Source organism: Zonotrichia leucophrys, chromosome 13 (genome assembly GCF_028769735.1).
Source record: "Zonotrichia leucophrys gambelii isolate GWCS_2022_RI chromosome 13, RI_Zleu_2.0, whole genome shotgun sequence".
NCBI lineage: Eukaryota > Metazoa > Chordata > Aves > Passeriformes > Passerellidae > Zonotrichia > Zonotrichia leucophrys.
In genome coordinates this window covers 14,750,943-14,771,074 of record NC_088183.1, presented here as the reverse complement: position 1 = coordinate 14,771,074, position 20,132 = coordinate 14,750,943, and the positions used below count along the sequence as shown (strand labels likewise).

Sequence of the window (20,132 nt, the reverse complement as noted above, 5' to 3'; positions counted from 1 at the left end):
AATGGAAATATCTCACATACAATACATAATAAATTTTAAAATATAACAGCTAGATATTAGTTTCATTAGGGTTATTTGAAAGTAGAGTCCAAGAGCTCAAATGGTTTTAATTCTTCTGAGGAAGAATCAAAAGCTTGGATTTTGTTTATTTTACTTTCTTTAGGGACAGTGTTTCAGAATTTTTTTCAGGAGTTCAAGGTGGAATTACTAACAGTGAGTAAGTGTATGAGTAATGGTGATAAAGAATTTCTCAAACATACTCCTGTACTTTTTAAACTGAACACTTTCTGAGAGATCTAAAAAGGCATTGCAATTGGTTTCTGACATCAACTTCTGGAAGGAAAATCTAAAGCAAACACAAAAAAGTGTAGACTGTCTATGGTGGTGCCATAGACAGTCACATTATGATCTGAGTTTTTTTAAGAGCCTCTAAAACACTCTTTTGGCACTGTCTGCTGGTCAGTAACAGAGCTGAGATTAAATACCAGATCCCTGGGTTTGTTCTTCCCCCATTCCTCCTGCTCGTCTCTCCTCACACGTCAGGACACCTCTGGGCCAGCTGAAGTGTGTGACAGTCACTGGAGAGCTGCTTCAACCCTAAAAAAGCGAGAGAAAAAAGGGGAGGAGGGTTATTTCACCCTCAGAGGGGTGTGTTTTCAGAAGGGGTGCAATGACATGAGGCAGAGAGTGCTCAGCTCTGGGGCAGTGTGTCCCCTTTGAGTGTCCTCCAAAAAGGTCTCAGGGAGGGCACAGCTCCTTCGGGCTCCTGTGGGTCACTGCCCTGCACAGGAGCCAATCCCCCAAAACTCCAAATTGAGCTGAACTATGGTTTATGTTGGAGGGCACCACAGATGCAACCTGGTTCTGCTCCCTGCCATGGCAGGGACACCTTCCAGTGGCCCAGGTTGCTCCAAGCCCTGGCCAAGCTGGCCTGGAGCACTGGCAGGGAGAAGGAGCACAGCCCTTTCCCCAGCAGCGAGGACAGGCTGCTAGCTCAGCCAGGCTGGGCTGGTCCCTCCCTGCAGATCCCCCAGGGGCAGCCCCAGGGCCTCTCTCAGCAAGGAAAGCCCCGTGTGTGTCCCTCTCCCAGCACATCAGAGGTCAGTGGGTGGCAAGTGCCCGGGAGGATTCACAATTTTACGAGTTGGTGGTAAAAAGTAATTGCAAATGTGCAAGAGCTGAAGAAGAAATGGAGAGGAGAGGACTAAGGCATCAGCAGGGGGTGGTGGATGGGGAATGAATTTCCTGATAGGGAAAGAATTTCTTTGAGGCCCTGCCTGTGGAGAGCTTACTGCATGTGCAGCAACTAATTTATACAAGTCAGCTCCTTTTGGTCATCAATTCAAGTTCACATGGAGTAAAGTAAGTTATACTATCTGAGCAAAGCTTAATAGTGAACCTGAATTGAAGGAAGCCAAGAGGGGCACTTTGCTAGACAGATTTATCCATTTAGACCATGCTCAGTGTTAATTTAGCAATGACCACTGCCCTCAGAAGCACATACCTGACTTGAGTTGGAATCAACAAAAGCTGCTAACTAATGACCTGGGCTTGGGAGCTGCTCATTTCTTGCCCAGTCTGTGCTGTAGTACTTAAAGCCAGGGACACCAAGCAGGGGAATGGCTGTCAGCACTTTTCTTTAATTTACTGGAACCACTTTTCCTGCTGCTCAGCATTCATCTGTATTTTGAACTTGTTTTTTTGGCACCAGTGGAGAAGGAATAACCAGTACCTCAGAGGAGAGTGGAATTACTTGGATGTGCAGCAGAGAACAGATGGACAGTGTGTGCTTGGGATGTGCTTTCATGCTATTTCTTCTTTAAAACAAAGCATTCTAAATGTATTGGTTTATGACTGAATTGGAACTCAGAACAGCATTTTCTGGTATGGCACAATTAAACTGTGATTCAAAGAGAAAACATGGTATGCTGTATACATTGTGGGGCTTTCTGGAGATGAGAAATGCAGAGCAGGAAACCCTTCTCACATGCACTAATTCCTGTACTACAGCCTTTCAGTTTACAACCTCCTGCCAGCACCCCAGTGCAAACAAGTTAACTGTGCCCCTTCTGTGGCCTCTAAGGAAAAAGCCCAGCTGAAGCTGCTGATTTTGCTGGTAAAATACAAAATAGAGCTGTGTACAGAAGAACATAAAAGGTGATTTTATATATCCTCTAAATATAAAAGAACCTACAAAAGTTTATATAAATATAGATACAAAAAAAGCAAAATGGTATCCTAGCAAGGTCCTGAAAATATTCATGTCAGTAGAAGGAGCAGTTATTTCCTTCACTAACCTGTAAAGCAAAATGCTTCAACTGATAAACCCTGTTTCTGTTAGTTTAATTTCTAAATGTGGATGTTTTTTGACATTGTATAAATAATCATTCCCATTGCACTTAAATTTCTCTGTATAAGGAAAAATAGGTTATTGTAATGACCAGAAAAATTAGATTCATGATATGTACAATAAACTGAGTTGCCAGAACTAATTGGACAAACCAAATAGAGTGATTCTTAAATGCAGGGCCTTTCTGAAAATAATCCTCAACAATGTGAGATATTAACCAGCAAGGTGATCAACAGTGCAGGAGATTGACTATATGTGGCATTTTTGTTAAAAAGAGAGCAAGAGATACTTAATTTCTACATCTGAATTTACTTGGAACAGAAACACTTTCTGGATTTTCTTTATAAGGCAATATTTCAAACTGAAACACTGAAATTAGAGGTTTAAATTATTAAGTTATACCTCTGTGAGGAGCATTCTCGTAGGTGTTGCTGGCAGTTTCACATCAGTGTTTCAGTTTATGAGCTGCAGTTTGCTCTTTGCCTGAAGTAAACCCACAGGTTTATGTGCAAAGATACCAGAGCTGAAGCTCTTTAATCAGGGGCTGGTCTGCTCATGGGTGGTACTTGAAACACAAAACCCCTCTGGACCCAGGGGCTTTCAGAGAACACATTCATTTGTGGCAGTTCAGACACTTTTATGAATCCTTGATAAAGACAGAATTACTACCAAACCAGTTCTGTAAGGAGAGGAAAAGATCAGGAAGACTAGAAATAGATTTCAGGATGCAGAATTAGGGTTATGATGAGAATGAGCAAGCTCTGCAGGCAGCTAAAACAGGCAGATCACTGTACAGCACTGCCTTCCTCACCTCTGCAGTAAAATTACCCTAAATATAACTTCAGACAAAATAAAGCAGCTAAATACATAACTACTGGATAGGAGAGTCTGAAAATAAAGGATATACAAAATTATTTTCTAGAGACAAACCATGATCTTGTATTGTATCTTATGGTTACAAAGATGTTTTAAAGAAATTGTTCAAGTGGGAAGTAGAAATAAATGTATTGACTTCAAAATAATATTTTAGTGTGCAGCTTAATAAACATTTAGAGAGTCTGTCTTTTAAGGAAGTCATACGTGTGCCACTGCAGTAACAGATGAGACATAAGGAAATCACAGTCACCAAGGTTGAAAGAGACCTTCAGGTTCATCTAATCCTGCCATCTACCACCATAATCATCCTTAAACCATATCCCCAAGAGCCTGATAAAATTTTACTGAAAGTATTACCATTTGCTGTTACTGTGAAGGCTTTAACGTTCATAAAAAATTCCCTAGTGGGTCTAAGACGAGTGTTTAAAGTTTCAATGCATGCTATTAAACTTTCACATGAAAAGCTCTGACAAAACAGAAACTGATTTTCTACCAGCACCTAGGTATAAAAATTTTTAATCCAGAATGCAAGGAAAGTCAAATAGAAACCAAACCAACACACACAAAATACAATGCAACCTTGACAAATGACAGTAATTTCTGATACAATAATATATTTCATAGGCTCTGGAGCAGATGCAAATTTGAAGTGATGAAAACTGCTAAATGCTGAAGGCCAAGAAAAGCCTGACCAGATCATGGTACAAGCAAAAGCCAGACTTTGTCCTTAAAAGTTACAGTCCAAGTATTTGAGGCAAAAAGTGGTAGGTGGAAAAGAGTGCTAAGCAAATGGCCTTGCCTAAAAACATGCTCATGAAATAGGAAGAGTAAACTTTGATTTAAAATACATATTTGTGGCATATATTATATGCCATAAATATAGTGGCATAGTATATTTATGCCATAGTATAATAGATGAAACCTGCTATAATTAGTAGGTGAAGTATAATGTTATAGAATATATGAAGTATAATGTTACACTGTATTGGTGAAACCTGTTTGCTTGAGTTTTCAGCCAGAAAACTTCAAGAAATTATGTAGCACACAATGTTACATGATATAACACATTATACAATTTTCTGAGACTGTTTTAATAATAACGCATTAAGAAAATATTAAACCAAAAAGTTGCGCCTACAGAATGAAAACCACTGCAGCCTTTCGCAGAAGAAATGTAATTATTTTTTAACAATAAACAGCATAAGCTTATGCCTTGTAGATAGTCTGGAAGGTGTTCACTTGGTGATCTGGAAAGTTTTTTTATGTGTGGTAATATGTATATAAAATATGTGTAATAGGTTCTGAACTATAGCTTTTAAGTGGTTCTGAAATGTAATATTCAAGGTAATTATGTGGCCTGTTAAAGACTGGAATATTCAGTAACTGAAGACAAGTGCACTTCTAATGTTAATACAGACAGAATTGTGTGCTGAAGCTGCTTAGTCAGTATAAATATCTTTTATACAAAAATAAAGGTACATTTCCTGCACCTATTTCCTGCAGGTAAATAGGTGTGGAGTTTCTTAAAAGATGAACAGTAAATATCAATTAGGTTCTGGTGGGATAATTTGAACAATTAAACATGAATGCTATTTTTAGTGGAATTTGGGGAGATTAAAAAAATTTTTTTGCTTTCTTCATAGTCCAGATATCATGGAAAGGGAGAGCTGCTGGTGAAGGCTTGGCATCCAAGCTCTGAGCCACTGGAATTTGGAGGCACAACTGATCTTGCAGTGTTTATTGAAGTGAAATTCAGATACATTCATGAGTTGAGTGGAAGAATTTCAAGAAGCATCTAGAAATTCCTTATGCTTTCTGGATTTCACAAGAGAAGTGATTTCTGATGCTATCAAATATTTTCCCAGCTCAACATAAACCATTGAAATGACACAGGGCTTGACAGCAATCCTGAACCTTTACCTGTTTAAAAGCAGCTGTCTATAGCCAAAGAACTGTGTCTGCTTCTAGTTCTCAGAGACACTCACATCTGCTTCTCTACAACCTTCCTCACCAGATGCCCTTTATAAAGATTTTGTTCATCCACCCAGGGAAAGTAAGTTTATAAAGCAAGCAGTTGTGAAATTGTCTCCAGATCCTAAGAAAGCAGTGAATCCAGTTTGTCTTTTGGAAAGTGCTGAGCCCTTTTGACTGAGATGTCATTGCTTAACAGCTCTTTTATCTTCATAGGTTTTTATAGCAGTAACATAGTGCCTGAAATACTGCAGAGAGAAATAAAGGATTGTGCTAATGGCTGTAAGTTTATAATTTGCCACACTGCAAGTTAGCCCTTCTTCATTTAAATGAATTTAATACCATCCAATGTAATGGTCAGTGGCACAATGTAGATATTACAGCTTCTATTAGGTGCTTCTACTGTAATTATCCACACTATTTTTCATTTGCCAGCTTGCATACATTACTACATGAAATGCCCTATAAACATTAGAGGTACAGAAATGAGAACAAAAGACTTAATTCTGCTCAGGGAAATGGCATTATGATTTTGCAGTCACAGGTTTGATTACTTATGTTGCTTTATCAGAAGATTTCTTTGTGATTAACTCATGACATGGCCAGGAGGAGGCACAACAAATCCTGAAGCAATTCCTGTCTCGGCTGTTTGAATGGGCATTTCCCTGTAACTGAGGATTTTTTACATTATTTCATAAATAAAGACGTCACTCTTGCGATGCTTTTCATACTCTACAAATACAGCTGTGTCACGAATTCCACCTAACGCACACAGTATTGCAGTCTCTGCAAGACGGAACTGGAGAGCAGCAAGAGTGAAGCCACTAGGTGCCCTCGTTCCCGCAATCAAAGCGTGTTTGGCAATGGAAGCAGAAAGCAGAACATGCTTGCCCTCAAAGGCCGGTGATTCAGCCCAAATGTGAGAATGACAAATATCTAAGAAATGGCAGAAAATTGATGCCACTGCCTTGAAAGCACATTGTGTCAGCTGCCCAGCCAGGGATGCTGTGATCCTGGGGAAGCTGCGGCAGGGGGAGGCAATCCAGGCACTCCCATTCTGTACTGGCAGTGATTGTCCCTCCCAGTGCCACCCTCAGCAGGGCCTTCAGGCATTTCCAAACAGCTCCAAAGAAAGCCTTTTCCCTTCTGCTGATGACAGAGAGAGCTGAGAGGGCTGGGCCTCCTCTTACTGAAGTTCACCAGTCTTCAATTCCTGCCTGTGCATTTATCTTGTGGAAAACCTCATGTCTGCATGTCCTGGCAGTGTCTGCACAAAACCCACCAGGTGTGCACCTGGATGAGCTGCCATGCTGCACCTGCAGACATGGAAAAGTTGCTTTATGTTCTAAATCCTATAAGGAAACTGAAATTCCGGAGTATGTTCAGATTCTTTTAGCAGAACGGAGAATGTGTGAAATCTGTTATTTCAACTGGAATTTAACAGTTTTCCATCTAGGAGCAAGACTGCTCTGAAATAGCTGTGACAGAAGTTAATAGTTGCTAGCTGTGATCATTTTGTGGCAGCTACTTAGCCTCAAAGACTAAGACCTGTCACTGTCCCTGGAGGGATTTAACAGACATACAGATGTGGCACTTGGGGACACAGTTTAGTGGTGGCTTTGGCAGTGCTAGGGGAATGGTTTCACTTGATGGTCTTAGAAATTTTTCCTTCCTTAACAATTCTATGGTTCTATGTTTTCAAAATTGGGAATCAGGCCCTTCTCCCTGTTGCTTCACCAAACTTGATTAATAGCTAAGAAACTCAATAGAAATTAATGCCAAAATTATGCTTCTTTTCAGGGTCTGTCCTGTTCAGATAAATTTTACATATATGCCATTGCTTTCATTTTTTATCTAATAAAAATAATTTTAAATGTGCAATGAAACTGTATGAGAAAAAGTAACCCAAAGCTCCTCAAAAACAGAAAAATGAGAATTTGGAAGACAGTGCCAGGAACAGGTCTGACAGTTGATAATTTCTCTTGTAAACTCTAAATGGGTGAAATCTCTTATGACATTACTAGATCTCTCTGGAACCACAGAGGAATAATTTTATGACAAATTAGGCACATTTAAATGCAGCAAAATGTCTATAGTTATACATAATCCCCATTTCTGTGCATTCTGATATATTAACAAGGACATTTACCAGAGAAATATTTCACAACCCTATTTTATTGTGCTCATTTTTCAACAAGTTTGGGAGCCAGATAAATCATGGGAAGGGACTGTGTGATTTGGTTATCAGACTGATGCTGCAGACACACTGGAACAGCACCACAGCGCAAAGAAATGGGAGGTGCTTCCCCTTCCCACAAATAACACAGGAGCTGGATTTAGTAGTAAACTCAGTCCTAATATTTTCAAACTGCCTGGACAAGAAACAGCAGCAGGTGTGAATTTCATGAAGTGCAATGTGGCTGTCGAGTTAATAACAGCTGACAGTGTATTTGCCTTATCAATCCAGGCACCTTTTCAGTGCCCTCACCTCCCTGTTTCCCTGCACATGATGGACCTGTGGTCCCTCCAGCAGGGTGAGAAACAAACTCCAGACATCACCAGGTACAAGGTGAGGCATGTTTGCCATGCCAGCTGCCCCTCTGCTTTCTGTGCCTATCATAGCTCTGTGCTGACACCACTAAACTCACAAAAGGCGTTTTCTGCTGGAGGCACTACACAGCTGACATCAATAAGAGGTTAAATAAAGTATTTTTCTTCAGTTTCAAATCTAGAGCTAATTAATATTTACACACTGTACCTTCTAACCTCATCACAGCCTAAAATCCAGACTGTCTGGACCTTGTGCAGAATTGCATATAATATAAGTGTTTGCAATCAAAATATCCTATTTCAGCCCAGCAGATGCTTTAGTTGCTTCTCAGCAGCAGACAAGATAATTTCCTGGACTTTTATAAATTTACATTGTGAGGCTTTCTCCCCTGACATCTCAGGTGTACTTTCTGGAAGCGTGGCAAAATGTTTAAATAAAAGGATGCTCTGTTTGCTGTATTTTGCAGCCAGGCAAGACTTGCTTCCCAAACTTGGTTTACTCAGTTCCAACCCTGAGCAGCAGCAGGCATGAACTCCCTGACAGGGGCAGTCAGCTTTGCTGAGAGGACACACCAAAGCAGTGGATGGGGAGCAGTGCACCCCAAACATGATGAGATGCAGGCACTCTGATGTGGCTCAAGGACTGAAATTACCTGGCCAAAGCCACCCCCTTTTCTGCTTGGCTCCCACTGAAGGTGCAGAAATATCCCTGCAGCACAGAGCTGAGGGCTCAGCCAGAGACAACACATTTACAAAGCACCAGATTAGGCTCTGAACACACCAAGAAAATAAAAATGGCTCATTGAAAGTAGAGCTTTACAAGCTAATTTAATAGGTTATTTTTGTTCCTACCTGACTCAGGAACCTGAGGAATTTGATATAGAACAGTTGGTTTAACTTTGGAGAATTCATGCACATTCACAGATAACATTACTTGACAGGTATTACACCAATTTCCTAATCCATTCCCACTATTCATCTGCACAGCCCTCAGAAGGAACGAAATAAAGCAGGATTATTTCTTAAAGCTTAATACTGCTTAATATATTTTTGACATGCCTAATATATCTGGGACATGTAAATCACTATAAATTTCCTTCCAAAGTTAAATGAGATATACCAAAATTAAGTAAAGTGGAAATGTTCTGACATCAATTGCCAATTTATGCATAACACTGCAGGTTTTTTGTTGCTGACAATTGTAAGATATAGCTCTAAATAAGGAAATTGAAATCTAAATCTATGAAATTGAAAAATTCTTTACCTGTGTAAATATTCACCTTTTCTGAGTGCACTTGTCTCAATATTTAATTCACAAAACCCCTCCTGTCATTTTCATTTGAATTCCTCGAAGTATTTACTTTGAATTTACACTCTTGCTATGGAGATGATAAGAAAAATGAGCAGCTACAAAAGAAACTGTTAACTGCTGGTCAGGTGCCTTGTTCATGGCTGGAATGAAACTGCAGGTTTTTGTAACAGAAATGCAGAGGTTACTGTGCCTCAGAAAGAGACCTAGAGGGATCCTAAGGAGTCTCTGAACTAAATCCATGAGAGCACAAAAATGTTATTCAGTCAAAAGTACAAAAGTTTTCTTAGTGATGATCTGAATGCAGCCAGAAGTTTGGCCTTGGAGGGTTAAAGCACAGTGTTATTTCAGCTACTGAACAGTAAAGATCTGTGTGTGGCTCTAAAATCAAGGAAAAAAGAAAATAGAGAGAATAAGATCACAGAATGAAAGGGCTCTGCTTTAATAATGACTTTGGTCTGCTACGTATCCCTCAGTAATTTACATAAATGGCTTTTACACCTTATCATCTGATCATAACTTGGGGTCTTTGGTATCTTGGTTGATACCAACAACTGATCACTGAACTTTAGCATAATTTTGGTGTTGCTGCTCTGTTCTCATCCTGACCCCACCTTAGCATTAAAGGAAGCAATGGAGCTCCACTGAAAGTCATGACAGAATTTATTTTCTGGAGAAATTATAACATTTTACTGCCCAAGCTTTTTATGACACCTAGGTTATATTGCTTCAGTGCCTGTTTTTTATAGCTTTCTCCTCTAGCAAGAACTTGCAGTGGAAATTTGTAAAAAGTGTTGCTAAAGAATCACAAAGAGAGGAGTCTGGAAGTGTAAAATCCTGACTCTGACTTACTTTAATTATCATATCTCATCAGGGGAGCGTGCATTGTGTACATGTAATAAATTCTAGCCTCTCTTGCAAGTCAACATTTGGTGAAGCCAAAATTCATCAGTTCTCTGATATTTAGTGTTTTATAAGCTACTCATTGGGTCTACTGTCACGAAGGCCATCTTTTAACTCTTACAAGTTTGGTTTTAATTACTGTACCACTGAAAAATAAAAGTACCACATAAAAATTCACAAATATATGTATGCAGTCATTCCAAAATAAGAAGGTCAAAATACTTGACCAAAATTATTCATGTAAAGTTGTTTTATTACCTTTTTCTTACCAGTTTCTCTGACACAAAGGCTGTTGAACATTACTGGGCAGCCTGGCCTCGGTCACTTTTTGAAAAAACTGCCAGAAGCAACTTTCATGTCATTGTTCATTAACACTGATCACATTAGCAAGGATTTATTGGCAACTGTTGGTGTAATAAAATACATTTTAAATGCTTTGGGTGTAGAGTTTGCTGTGCCTAACCATGCTGGCATTGCTCACTTTTCAAAAATGTTGCATGATTTACCACTTAGCCCAGGCACTCTTGTTTGATTAAATCCCTCTTTCCTTGCTGCTGGGAAGCAGAATTGGCAGCAACAAAGCATTTTTAATATTCTGTGTAGCACACCTCTAGAGGTCTTTGAATACATAAGTTCAGATTTTGGTTTAAAAGCTCTCTAAATTTGATTTTACTTGGCTGCAAATAGGCAACATGAAAATGAGCAAGTAAAATATTATAGCTGATGCAGAAAAAAATTTAAATTTCCACCTACTAAAGCGCTTCAGTCTAAGGTGAAGCGCAATTGTGAGTCACTGGAGCATTCCTACCTTGTTTCTGTAGAGCTGCCCGATTAATGAGTCTGTCACAGGTAACCCTGGGGCTATGGGATACAGCAGCTGGGAAGTGACATAAAGTCACTTTAAATAGAGCTCTGTGCACCTGTCACATAGTTAACATTTTTGGACAGTGCAAACAGTTCATGATGTGAAGGACAACCAGGTTAATAGGCCTAGGAACAAGCCATTCAATTGCTTTCAGAAGGAATCAAATCTCAGTAACATCTGATTATTAACAATTTGCAGTTCCAGTGCTTCTATTGGTTTGTCTGGGCCTTGATGGTGTCACCAGTAAATGGAAGCACTTTGGACCAGATTGTTTAAGTGCTCACTGGACTGCATTCACTCCAACACTTTCATAAGGATAGCAGTGCAAGCAATGAGATTTTGGTATTTTCCTAGACTAGGAAGTGAAAAAGAAAAGTTTTGGTCATTAAAATGACAGATTTCCCAAGCAGGCAGTTAGAACAAGACACATTTCATAACAACCCATATACAAACAAAACACTTTGTCTCAAAAATTGGTGACTACTGAAACCAATGTGTGGACACTTTTTCCAAATTGGAGTGTGTGCTGCAAGGAGAGCAGCACCATCGACCTTCAGTAACTTTGAGGTGGAGCAAGGTTGTTAGCAGGAACATACCAGTAAAATGCTGTGAGGAGCTGAAGTCTTATCTCACATTTCCCCACCTTATATTATCTCCAGGATTGCGGCTAGTACAATCAGACCTAGGCTACTGACTCTATTTTTTCCAGATTAACACTTTCCTGAGAACTTAGAGTGAATCACAGAATGGTTTGGGTTGGAAGGGACCTTAAAGGTCATCTTGTTCCACACCCCTGCCATGGGCAGGGACAACTTCCACCATCCCAGGCTGCTCCAAGTCCTGTCCAGCCTGGCCTTGGGCACTGCCAGGGATCCAGGGACAGCAGAGCTTCTCTGGGCACCCTGTGCCAGGGCCTCACCACCCTCTCAGGGAAAAATTTATTCCTCAAACTTCAGAAGTTTCTGGAAAATGTGGTAATTTTATTTTTCTGCTACAATTTCTTCCTTTCCTTATGATGCTTCCTGGCTAGTTTTCCTATGGTTTCTGTAAGGAAGCACTTGATGAGGACTTCTCTGTCTTATTTAATGAAATTGAGAATTTGGGGTTTGCTCTGAAGAATAAATGAATATTTTAAACTAACCAGAGCAGAACTTCAGTAGTTACACACAGCAGAATTCAGAGACAATTTGCCCAGATATCAGCTGGAAAACAAATCATGATTGACCTTCTTCAAGCATTTAAAATATTGGAATTTTCTAACTGTTTTGCTTTTGAAACAAGGAAGATGCAATAATTCAACGACTGTGCTCTTGCCTGTGTCAGTCTGAGCAGATTGTTTAGGACCAGGCAGTGGTGTGACCCTTTGCAATGACAATGCAGAAGCAGTGACAGACAGTTTCTTTGCCACGGCCTCTGACACAGCTCTAGCACACCTGGCTGCAGAGTTCTCCCTTCCCCACTCTGACTTTGCTGTGGTGATGAAATATCACCAGGATTTAGCCAGCTGGATCCCATAAGATTCCTTTGCTGCCAACTCTGCCAACACTTTGACAAGCTGGGATAGGAAAAATGGCCATGTCTTGGGTGGATATAATTTCTTCTTCAAATGTTATTATGGCTCATTTCCTTCTGCTGTAACCTTGTGATGTGGTCACAGGTGAAGTGACAACAAGGCAAAATTGGAGGACTGCAGGAGGAAGGGGCTTTTAAATCTTTTCAGATAATCACAATTTCACAGGGCTCAGCCTGTAAGACAGATTGGGTGAGGAAGCAGAAGACTGTGGCTGCTTCATAAAAGAGAAAAGAAAATATTTATGATATCTTCTCTTTCTTTCTCTCTTCTCTATTCTCAGCATTATGGGGCTTACTCTGGATTTTTGACACCCTCACAATTTGGGATGTTCACATAAGGAATTTCTATTCACTGTAGCAGGAACCTTCCAGACTCTGCACTCAGGAAGTTTTCCATGGCTCCAAGGTTACAGCAACCTTTGCAGGCTGATTTCTGAGGTGTGTTCTGATCCAGGGTGCACTGCAGAAGTACCATCACAAACCAGTTTAAGGGAATGCTGGTAATGTGATTAAGGGACAGTAAGTGGGTGGCTGCTACATTGGTTTTTCTTCAACCATTTCAATTTCAAGGAACACATGAAAGAGAATGCTAATTTTGTTGTTGCTGTAGTTTACTTTATAACTCTCTGTACTACATAAACTCAAAGGAATGAAAATGTGCTGGATACTTTTCTCATGCTCAACTCTATCAAATCCCAGAGGATGTTTAAAAAAAGACTTCAAAAATTGTAGGGGGGTATCTGTTGTTTCTCAGCTATTTCTTCATCTCATATGCTCAGAGACATAACCTGATGTGAATTTGTGATGTATTTCAGTTGGGGAACTCACTCATCAGGATTTATTGCTGCAGCTCCGTTGCTACCTGTGCTCCTCAGGAAGACTGTAATTTTTTTTCATTGCAAATGGATTGCCTGGGATAAATACCTGACTCTCAGTCTGTAGGGAGGGAAGGTCAATAACAACCTTCATAGAATCTCTCCATAAAAGGTGACAATAAATAACAGTTTAACCTCTAATCTATATTAACAGACTACCTTTATTTATTGTTTGACTTGTGCTGAGACAGAGACAGGTAATCCAAAAGGAGCAGTCACAATAACAGGTAATGACCTTCTTTTACAAGAATGAGCAAAACCCATTTCACTTCAGCATCATGCACGGGGCTATTTTGCAAAGAAACACTGTGTGTTAGTTGTTGAAACTTTTTCATGCATTCCCCGAAACAAACTACACTATTCTGAATATTTTCTCCTCTGTGCAGTAAATAAAGTCTTTGGTGTTGACAATGCTAATATTATATTTTAAAATATATTTGCATTTGTGTTTTTTGTCATTTTTTATTGCATTTTATAAATCCCAGAGCAAAGACCCACTAAGCTCACTGAGAAAGCCTCATTTCTTGGGATAGCATCATGCAGTGACACAGGTGACCAGGTGGGATTTCACTGGGGGCTGCTGGCTGGCTCTGTGGGGACCTTATTTCAACCAGAATCCTGGGTAGGAGTTCAGAGTACAAGTCAGGAAGGTTAATTTTAAGTGGCTTTTAAAATGGAATGATTTCATATGAATGATTTTCAAGGGTAAATATTCATAATGCAAAATAATCTTGATATATTTTAGTCCAATTCGTGCATTAAACTATTAGATTATTGTGGGAAAGTTGGGAAGGCGGAGCAAGAAAATAATTTTATCAGTACTTGAAATTCTGGCGTATAACAAAACCACTGTGGCATTTGGGGGTAGAATAAGGAATTACTAGTAAACATTGTTTTTAAGTTATGCATATATTGTGTTCTATCGAATAGATATTTTCTAATCTATGAAAAAATACATATAATTAAGTTGTTTTTACTTACATTTATGTTTCAGTAATGCACGAGACAAATAGTTGGAAAATGCTCTTCAACCTTAAATCACGTACCTGGAAATAAGAAAGTAATTTTTAGTTAAAGGAAAATATCTGCTTGCTATTTAATTTGTTCTTAAATTACATCCCCTTGGTTTAAGAACACCTTAAAAGATCATTCAATTCATTTTTTAGTCTCTTTTTTCACTAAGTGAAAGAATCGATTTCTAGATGATTTTTAAAGATTTTTTTTCTTCCTCTTCCTACTTTATGAAGCTGTTTGTAACATCAAATGGCAAAAATCTCTCACATGAAGGAACTGAGGTGGCAGGTGAAGGATTATTAGAGTTGTAATTATGTGAGAGGGTTTTTTGAAAGCACTGAGTGTAACTGAATGTAAATTTTGGGACAGTTTGCCTCATTTAATGTAGGAAATATGAAAAGGAAACCACAACAGTTCTGAGTACGGAAGATTTTAATTGATTTTTCAATTACTGAAGGAGTTTGATACCAGTTCTGTAAATGTACAGAGCATGGGTTTTTTTTGACTTTTTCTGATTAATGAGAAATTGCAACAGACTGCGCAGCACTGTGGGAAAGATCAGTGGCAATTTTTGAAAAGAAGGCCTTGGAAACACATTGGCCTTCCAAAATAGAGTCATCCAAAACTGCCAGTTTTATTTTCCTCCATTTTTGGCTTTGCAATTCAGCTTTCTGATTCTCCTGTGTTCATTATGTGCAGCATTGTGTGGATCCATTCTAATAAATTCCATTACTTGGAACAATGAGGTTGAGCATGATTCAAATCCTGAATTAAATGCAAATCTAGTGGCAGAAAAATGGATTTAGTGGTATGATAGGATTTGCAATATAAATATATTGCATTTAATATAAAATTTAATTAAATAAATGAATATTTTAAGGACTGCCATTCAAGCTAGCATTGTATCTGTGACTAATTAAATGTGCATTGTGAGAACAGTGTGGAGATCACATGCTGGTGACTTTGGAAGCAACACACAATATATATTTTTGCTCAGTTTTTGGACAAATGGTCAACCTCTGCAGAAGAGAGATGTCCTTTTTTTTCAGAGTCAGCAATGCTGGTTTTGATGCCACAAATATTCAACTTTGTGATTGAAATTGTGAAGTCTTTCTCCAGAACAGATTTACCACAGGACTATTGCATTATTTCTTTGAACTTCAAAACAGAAGAAGAACAGATTTCAAATCATATCAGCAGCCAGATAAGTACAATCTTAATTGCAATATTGATGTGGAACAATTGTAAAGCTTTATGGCTGTATAGTCCTTTGTGCTAACGTGGATCAGAGTAACACACAAAGGAGTTGGGCTACAAACCCAGGGCAATGTTCCTACATTTCTGCTTGTTAATGATTCTTAGTTGCAGGGGAAAAAGGTGATGTTGCTATTTTCCTATTATTTTAATGGGGAAAGGGATTTTTGTTTTGTTTGGTTGTTTGTGGTTTTTTTGTTTGTTTTGTTTGCTTTTTGTGAGAAATACTACTTTGTACATAGGGGAATTCAAATAATTAATTGATGTTTAGAAACATGGAAGACCATTGTGATTTCTTTTCATTGCAAGTAAATAAATCCCATAGATACAGAAAATGTACCCTTGAGGAAACAAGTGTCCCATTTTCATTATGCCAAACAACTTTCTTGACAACTTGACAACATTTGCTGAACAAGATTTTGGCAATAGAATGCTTTAAAAGGCATTTTATAAGGCTATACAATTCAAACTATTTACTTTTCTTAAGTGAAGTATTTGTAGCAACTAGGAAGTAAAGGAACAGGAAGGAAATGTTTCTTCTGTGTGAATCCCTTTGTTTCACTGCTATCCAAAGGAAATAAGTGCAGGCAGATTTGAGTTGCTGGGATTGCACAGAAGCAGCACCTGCCTCCATTTGCCACAGCCCTAGGAGAATTTGAGACAAAAATATAATTGTTCAACATTTCCAGAATCCATAACAACAGGTCATGACTAAATGCTGCTCTCCTCTAATTTAAACTCAAGGAGAGCCGTCCACATACTTGGATTTAAGTGCAAATCCAAACCTTTGAATTTAGGTTCTTTTTCTTCTAAGTAATGTATTTTCTTTAATGCTTCTTCTCAATTAGAAATAAATGCTGAAATCAAAACTGACTCACAGAGTCCTATGGAAGGCAAGAATCTCCTCAAAACACTTTAAATTAATTTGAAAATTTCCTAAATATCAGTGACATTTCCAAAAGTGCTGAAGAGCTCTGCTGTGGGATATAAAGGTAACCTCTCTTGCTTTTAGCTCATCTGTCTTTCAAAGATATTTATCTTTGAAATACTTTGGATAAATTTAGATTAAAAAACTTTGGATAAATTTGCAGCCCCAAAGATAGATAAAATACTGATAACTGTCAAGGATTAAGTCATGCAAAACTAGACATGATTTTCTTTGAAGGTCATAAAAATTTTAATGTTACAGATAAATAATATGACCAATTTCTTTATTTGAAATTAATTATAATATTTAACATATTCAGCATACACCACTAGAAAAGGTCATCTGCTCTTTGGGTAGATGGGGCTCTTTTGTAACCCAAGAAATGCTAATAATTCTGATCCTAAAAAGAAATAGTTTCAAAAATGACACAATTGAAATTTGAAAATAAATGTGTTCAGGTTTCCACTTATATGCTGCAGTACTTTCTAATCACACAGCAGTGTCACTTCTGCACACAACAAGCCATCAACTATTTTTATTTTGACCTGAGCCTTCATACAAAGTATTAATTTACTTTGCAGCATAATGGAACCAGGTCTGCTGTCACCACAGAGAGCTGCTGTGCACTGCATCAGAAAGAGAGATGACAGAAATTCCAGCAGCAGCAGAATTTAAATGTCTTGCCTGTAATTTTGTTCAGTAGCATCTTTGTATATCTGGCATGTGAAATATGTCTTTAGCTTTTGAGACAACAAATGACATTTGGTTTTGCTAAGAAGGCTTAGCAAGGGAAAGGCACATTCAAAATGTCACTTGTGTTACCACAGAGGTGTCCTCTGAAAATGAGCCTAAATATCTATGGAATATTTTAATACTTAGAAATATTTCCAAAAATACCATTAAACAATTCAAGTTTTTCCTTTCTGGAAATGCCAGCAAGTGCTCTGACCTAATTTTACACATTTATTTCTCCATTATTTTTTTATCCCAGCCCTCCCAGTTCAGTGGACTTGGAAAATGCCAAAACATGAACTGATCTCTGAGAAGACAATGAAGAGCACAGCAAAACCTGAGCCTATCCCATTTCATAGAGTATTAAGTCAAGTGCATTTTGAATTTCTGAAAGCTAAACATCCTGTGGCATAGGAGAACCTATTTAAATATCAAAGACCAGTTTTGCTGAATTAAAAACATAAACATAGCTGTTTGGAAAGACTAAAAGGTATAATTTTTTCATATATCAATGTGATAATAAGATTTCCTTAAAAACAGATGAACTTGAAATGTCCTTATCATTAGCATGCTGGTATTTTCCAGTACTTGTATGTGCTGGCAACCCTTTTGTCCTTACAGGAGAGAACACTTGTACTTATTTACACAAAATAAAGAGAGCTTCACTTTGTAAGTTTAATATTTTGGGCAAGCAGTAATATACCAGTCTGTCAGCCAGTCTTAGCAGGAAACAGTCCTAGTGCTGATCACAATGAGATGACTCGTGGTCCCAGCTCATTTTGAGAAGTTTAGTAAACATGTTATCTCTAGCACAGGGCTGATGTAATGTTTATAAGTTCAGTCTGTCCTGTTTTGCCATTGCTGGTGATACTCTTGTTACCAAAACAGCCTAAAAGTCTTTTCTTCATCATAACCTTCTGAAGGTCACACAAAGATGATGTTTCATCATGATTAATATTTGGAACATATTTTTAAAGAGAAATCCCCCATGCTGTTAAAACGCCCTCCCTGAATTTAAAATTTTAGTTCTTACTTATAATAAAGCTTGAACAACTTGATACTGCAGAAAGCTTTTAACTTATTATCTGATCTGTAAGTAAAATCCATTTTGTCTAAATAATGAGTATGTCAAGTTGTATGGTGGGTTAACAATGTGACTGCAAATGTTTACTTAACGTTATGGTTAGATGAGCATCCATATTTGTTAACATAAGGATCAGTACATGTCCTTCAGGACACTTGAGCTGAGGCTGACAAACACAGAGGAAAAACTTTATGTACAAATTAGAAGGAAAGAGAAAAAACTCTGCAGCCTGAATAACTTCTTTTGTCAAGGTTTGTTAATACTCTTATTACACTCAACACACTTTCCATTTCAAACTATCTTTACAGTGCTTAAATTGTGACTATGATCCTGTCACACACATTAATTTCTAGGCTTGCAGCCTCTCAGTTTAACTGAACTCAGTGTAATCCTGACACTCCAGGCTGCAGAGATTCCATCCCCTCTGTGCTGACAAGGGGGTCTCTGCTCATGTGTCACCATCTGGGACCTGACTGGAAATGCTGCAATGGAAAATCAACCCAGCTCCTCAGTCCTTAGCTGGGCTATATCAGGGGGAATAATTTGTAGCAATGTTCCTTTAATCCTCCTTCACCTCAAGTAAGAAGTTATAACTGGATGTGCACATCAGCAAGATCAGATGGACAGGGAAGTACAATTTTTAGTAATTTCAGAATAAAGCAACACTTTCAAATTTCTCAGCATTACACATGTGTAGAATATTTATTCTATGGAAGCTCACTACTGCTCTCATGCCTCAGTGCAGCAGGGATGAATAGGAAGTCATAGGGCAAGTTTAGTCTTCAAGATCTCAGTAACTACTTTAATTACCTCTATAGACAGAAAGATCTTTCCAAGACAGACTTTCTTGGATTGTGCAAATGTCTTTGGTTTTTTCCTACCTTTTGCCTGTGATTAAGGTCCTCAGGAACTTCCCCTAGGAAGGTGCCCATGAGAACTTAAGGGAGAGCATCCAGCACCTGTTATTTGCTATGTACACTGTCTTTTCTCATTTTTGCCTCAGCTACTTCAAAAATTGGGGTTCCAGGTCTATGTCTAAACCAACAGAACTTAGCTCTGTGTCTGATATCTGAAAGGGTCAGAGTTGTGCCACTTCAGAAGCACTGAATATGCAGTAAGAGAACAAGAACAAGTAAACAAAATGCTCCATTGCCAAGAAAAACAAACTGAGATGACAAATTGTATAACTTACTATTGCTAATTAGGCTTATCTAAGGATTATTGTACCAGCAAAAAAATCTTATCTTAAACAAAGCCATAGAAACTGTTGCATGAGAAGTTTCAGTAATGCAATACTGGCTGCTTTCAAGCCTACAATGTCTACAGACATTTCTACCAATTAGATCACCCAAATATGTGACAAGCCCAGATAATCTGCTCAAGTCACATCACATTTTACATCTTTGCAGAGCTAGCACTGAAAACTAGAATTTTGCTTTTACAAAATCCCTATATAACATTTCTGCAAAAATATATTTGGCTCTGTTAAAATGAAATCTCTTTCTGTTTACTCTTATCATATTCTATGACAGAAACAACTGGTTACTAGTTAATAATGCAACAGTACTGCATATTATTTGATTCCTATTCTGATAGGTGTCTCTAGTTTAGGTATAAAACTGCAAGCACAGAAAGAGATTTTAGATCCTCACTCTGTCGTCCAAGTGTGAATATACAAGTTTTTGATTAAATTGTACTTTAGTGAGAACTTTTTTGGATAATAACATTTTGCCGGCCATCTTGTTCAGTGTTAGCTCAGGAAAAGGAGTGTCCTGATATTGTCCATGTGCCCACTCTGAACCAGCAGTGAGTGTTGTTACTGAAGGTCATTTCCTGCTTCTTCACAGTT

The 20,132-nt window shown here is 38.3% G+C and overlaps 1 long non-coding RNA gene across 1 annotated transcript in view; it reads right to left on the bottom strand.

Annotated features, from left to right (window-relative positions):
* LOC135453792 (uncharacterized) overlaps window positions 1-20,132 on the bottom strand; it is a 63,906-nt gene that overhangs the window by 1,021 nt on the left and 42,753 nt on the right. Inside the window, exons 4-5 of the long non-coding RNA XR_010441944.1 lie at window positions 14,253-14,317; window positions 486-597 (exon numbers count right to left, since the gene is read on the bottom strand). This is a non-coding gene — a long non-coding RNA (uncharacterized LOC135453792). The remainder of the gene's footprint in view (window positions 1-485; window positions 598-14,252; window positions 14,318-20,132) is intronic.